The sequence below is a fragment of the Dermacentor andersoni genome, chromosome 10 (assembly GCF_023375885.2).
Source record: "Dermacentor andersoni chromosome 10, qqDerAnde1_hic_scaffold, whole genome shotgun sequence".
NCBI lineage: Eukaryota > Metazoa > Arthropoda > Arachnida > Ixodida > Ixodidae > Dermacentor > Dermacentor andersoni.
This window is the reverse complement of record NC_092823.1, coordinates 63,615,368-63,620,375: the sequence shown is the minus strand read 5'-3', so window position 1 is coordinate 63,620,375 and position 5,008 is coordinate 63,615,368. Positions and strand designations below refer to the sequence as shown.

Sequence of the window (5,008 nt, the reverse complement as noted above, 5' to 3'; positions counted from 1 at the left end):
ACTTCCAGCGTATAACCAAAATTTGCTATGGGACCTGGTGAGGGACCCTTTAATTAACACCAAAGGCGGTGTATTGGACTCCCAATAAAAGTCGCGGGTTCGGGTGCCTTAGCTATATCTTAGAAACTGGGCTTTATTTAACATAGCTTTAATTAATACCAATGGTAGTGGGTTTGACTTCCACCGATCGGCGTGGGTTGGAGTGCCTTAACTATTTTATTAACTGTGCCTTAATTAACTTCACATAATTCGCTTTGCCTTCATCCACTTTGCCATAACTGACGTCGTCAACTGCCTCGATCGGCTCACTTGGGCACACTTGAGTTTTTGGACCATCGTGTGGTCGCGCTTACGACGCGTGATGAGTCATACAATGCCTTCGCATTAATAATTATTTCGTGCTAATCAGCAACAGCTCATTACAGCTACTGATCAGCTACTTACCCGCCGTGGTTGCTCAGTGGCTATGGTGTTGGGCTGCTGAGCACGAGATCGCGGGATCGAATCCCGGCCACGGCGGCCGCATTTCGATGGGGGCGAAATGCGAAAACATCAGTGTGCTTAGATTTAGGTGCAAGCTAAAGAATCCCAGATGGATGAAATTTCAGGAGTCCTCCACTACGGCGTGCCTCATAATCAGAAAGTGGTTTTGGCACGTAAAACCCCAAAAGTTAATTTAATTATTCAGATACTTACAGCTACTCACCAGCAACAGCAGATTAGCAGAGCGCAGTGGATGACCGGGGCTGCGGCCGCCCTGGGCTAAGGACTTCACAGCGCACTCTGGGGGAGTGCAGCAGCATTTTCACAGCTGCGTAAAGTTCTTTAGTCAATATGCCGCACGCGAGACTATAAAAACACTAAAGAACGCATAGGTCAAAACACTTACTGCGTTCGTAAGTTGCGAAGCCGGAGGACCCCAGCACCTCCGAGGCCACCAACCGAGACCCGCGTAGAGGTACCTGCGGCGCTGCCGCCATCTGGCGGCCAACCAAGGCATGAGTGCGCCAACGATATACGGCGCCTACGGAGAGTTGAACAAGCGAACCTAGTCTAGTAAATTTGGGTGGCCCCACTTCCCCGCGAAAGAGGCAAGGTCGACCCAAATAGGTCGCGAAGCTTCGGGCGAAAAGCGGTTTAGAACAAATTTTCACGGACATCAGCAAGGGTAGTTATGGGAGCAGCGAATGAAGCGCGACTATGTCTGTAGAGAACAAAGACTGGGAAAGAAAACACTTTTTTTTAATAAAGCGAGACAGATTCATTCAACAACAACAAAAAAATTCCTAATCATTTTTACATGTGTGTGACGAGTAAAGAAAGGGTAACTCTGTTTTATTTTATCATTATCAACAAATACCTTTTCTCAGCGGTCATCGTAAGAGGGGGCGTTGAGGCCGCTGTTATGCCGCTATCGCTTGCAAAGCAATGTAGCTCTTGAAGTGCGCAGCAAGGCGCTCTCGTAAAGTTCACCTGTTAGAATATGCCCCCTCCCCCCACGTAGTGCTGTTTTGCTTGTCGACGTTTCTCTGAATTTGGTGAGCCAGGTAGCAGGACGCAGGCCGACGGGCTTGGTGTCCGACGACAGAACCGGCACTCTACACCGAAAGCTTTCGTCGACCGCCAAAAAAATATGCTCTGTTCAGAGGTGCGGTTTCGACTACCGTACGGATGACCTTTCCTTGCATCGCTTTCCGCGCTGAAAACTCGAAACGCCAATCAAGTAGAACGGAGGGGAATTTGAACATACAGCTCTTATGGCAAGCCAGCAAAACAAATTTCGCGCCTTTGAGAACAAAATGACTTGTCTTCTGTTTTTAACGGATATGGCGTCACATTACTTTTTCTTCTGCCGGAAGTGTTCCATTCGCATACAGATGGCGCTAAGCCCCATGAGCCGCCAATGAAACGCCCTGTTTTTAAAGTATGGGCTTCTATGACCGCTTCGCTACCAGGTATATTTACCTTTAAAATGGCCAGTTTCGTCTTTGGTGGCACAAATGCTGGAGAAGAAAAGCGTAGTACCGCGTAAGACTGGCTGTGCGGCGACGATGACTTCGACATGGCGAACGTCACCTGTATGGAAACAAGGCGGGCTACTAACAGTGTCATCTTCCGAATATAAACCTATATATTCATAGTACAAGATAATGGCATGCGAAATGAAAACACGTACAGAGCTGTGCTCAAATTTCGTATTAGGGCGTATCACGATCGTCGGTGAATTTTTTAAGCCGCCGCTCGTTTGAAAGGTTCCTTGTCGTTAAAGAAATACTGACGCGGTTCGCACGGCCGGCCGGATGTTCGATCTAAATAACGTAATCTGCAGCAAGGACCATTACGGCTGCGGCGAGACACCTCGATTTTACACCACGAAAAAGAAATGTGAGCACAGCAACAAGCGACGAGCTGCCGTCATGCCACCGTGAACCTGGATGTCGTAAAAATCGTTTTTATTATGGACAATGTTGACAGCAAAAGTAGCAGATTCTGGAGCTGCCCCTACATGGTGGTTTCTGACAAGTGAAGGCACCCGAGATTCAAATCGTTATCGTAGTATTATTTGCACCTTGTTTCATACGCTGTCAGTCGTCCTGGTGCAGACGCTCGTACAATTGAACTTACGATATATATATATATATATATATATATATATATATATATATATATATATATATATATATATCGTGTCTGTGTGTGTCTACGCTGCATTGGAAAGCGGTAGGAAAGTGCATAAAATACTGGCGTGTGATAATTTGAATGCCGTGCTATAAAGCGATTACTCATTGAGGAATAAACGATTACAACTACTCATTTTTTCTTCAGAACATATTACACAGTTGACATGCGGATTTCGAGGGGTCGAGGATACGACGTGGCCCCCATACTGTCGGCAGCAGCAATGGGCGGTAAGGCACAAAATTGTCCCTTCGGTGTTGCAAAGATTCTACCTGAAAGCATTTACTCTCAAACAATTATACCGGGTGTTTCACGTAACTTGTGCCAACAATTTAAAGAAAAAGTAGTTAGCCGCAGCTTAATTAAACCAACGGCCTTGGTTAGCCGTCTTATGGGGCTCTTTAGAGTATTTTTTATATTCCGCTTAAGTACTTCCGTGATAAAGATTTATTATACAAAAGGATTAATATTCACTTAGGACCAAGTGCGCTTCGTTGTGCTGTAGAGGAGGTTCAGAAACGACCGATCCAATTTTTTGCCGCATGGCGATTTTTTTTTCGGCGTTTAAGGAACGCGCGTTAAATATAAAATAAGAACACGGGCCTGCGCGCGCAAGCTTTTAGGGGTCTCGGTGTAGCGCGCCGCCGCAGAGGGTGGAGACACTGCCTGCGTGACCGCCATATTGGGGCGAGCGCAGGTACTGCGGGCAATGGAGCGTCGGCCGATATTCTTGTTTAGCATGCGCTTGCGCCAGTAAATTCAGGGGTATCAAGGTCTGGCGCATTTACTCGCAATGCGCTTCTGGCACACAATCCAGCCGTGAAGGAGGCACCGAAAGGCTCCCCAAAAAGACATTTTACTAGGCTGACTTGCGCCCACTAGCAAGTGCACAACTTCGGGGCGGCGATAGCAGCAAACGTGCTCCGCTGTCATCGATGAACAGGATGCCCGCCGCTCTCGGCTGCCATGAATTTAGAACCGGTAAGAAACTTCGACATAACATGCCAAAGGCAACGACAAAATTCTGGGACCCGACGTAGTCACGCGTGGCTCGGATCAATCCAGATGAAACTGGTGGCACCTCGCGTCACAGAAAAACTGATAATGCGGCGAGCCGGCCGCTTTAAGAATGTTCAAACAAACAAAAGCAAGCTTCGCAGCATTATTCTAAGCACACAATTCTGGTACCTAAAAGCGGACAAGTGCAATGCTCTTTTAAAAAGCAGCATAGGTATTATGGCTTACCTAGCAGATCTTGGAGTTATCATTCGCATTCCAGTCCTTACGTCTGACTTTTGCCTTCCATAGGCTTCGCCGTTCCTTATCCCGTGGAAAGCGAAAACAGCGCATGCCTTTCGTTGTCGAGCCGGCGCACAGCGGTGCACAACGCCGTGGCATGTTGGTTTTTGCACGTAATACAGTTCAATCACCCCGCACCTAGCGCACAACACAGCAGCTTCGCAAACTCCCCAACAATGCTGCTTTACCGACGCTAGAAGGAACGGGCGCAGAAGGCGACCCGCCCCAGTATGGCGACCGTGGAGCAAAACGGCAGCGCGGCGCAAGCCAAAAGGTGTCCCCACCATACACGGCGGAGCGCTGCATCGAGGCACCCTATGCGCTATCGTAATGCAGCGTTCTCAACCGTGCGTCGAGCGTATCGCTTATCAACGTTAAAAGTGCTGACGCATTGCAGCCAAATGTGCTGACGCATTGTGAAGCCTATGTGTAGAGCCGCGGCCACTCACTTCGCCATGGTGCGTGCGCACGGTTCTTTTGCACGAAATGCGAATGAGGGCACTGCGAATACGATAGCGCATGAGCGCAGTCACGTGGTTTTATTTGTTATTTAGGGCTCTCTGTAAACGCCGAAAAAAATCACCACGCAGCATGTACGTTGCCACGAAAATTGGATCAGTCGTTTCTGAACCCCTTCTGCAATGCAACGAAACGCAATTGGCCCTTAAGTGAATATTAAAAATTTTGAAAGTTCGACATAGGTAAATAATTAATTAAGCGGAATACAAATAAAAACATAGTAAGGAGCACCACATGACAGCCAACCGTAAAAAATTGGTTTCATTCAGCTGGGGCTAACCATTTCTTTTAAATCTTTGGCACAAATTACGTGAAACACCCTGTATATTCATCGTCGCATTTGCATGCACCGTGAAGAGCAAATACACGCAGAGTGCGTTTAGCCGTGTTAAACTATTTGTCACATGTTTAGAGAGCTTAATGAGTGGTCAATATGTATATTCACAATTGGAAGCCCTGTGTATAAAAGCATGAATATTCTGGACGCTCTTGCTCAAGAGTACCAGCGCAG

General features: G+C 47.4%; 1 long non-coding RNA gene across 1 annotated transcript; it reads right to left on the bottom strand.

The window, feature by feature from the left end:
• Window positions 1-708: 708 nt before the first annotated feature.
• LOC140213499 (uncharacterized) lies at window positions 709-4,183 on the bottom strand. Its single transcript, XR_011890348.1, has 4 exons — window positions 3,925-4,183; window positions 1,966-2,076; window positions 890-980; window positions 709-811 (listed from the first exon to the last, which is right to left on the bottom strand). It is a non-coding gene; the product is annotated as an uncharacterized lncRNA (long non-coding RNA).
• Between the last annotated feature and the right edge of the window lie 825 nt (window positions 4,184-5,008).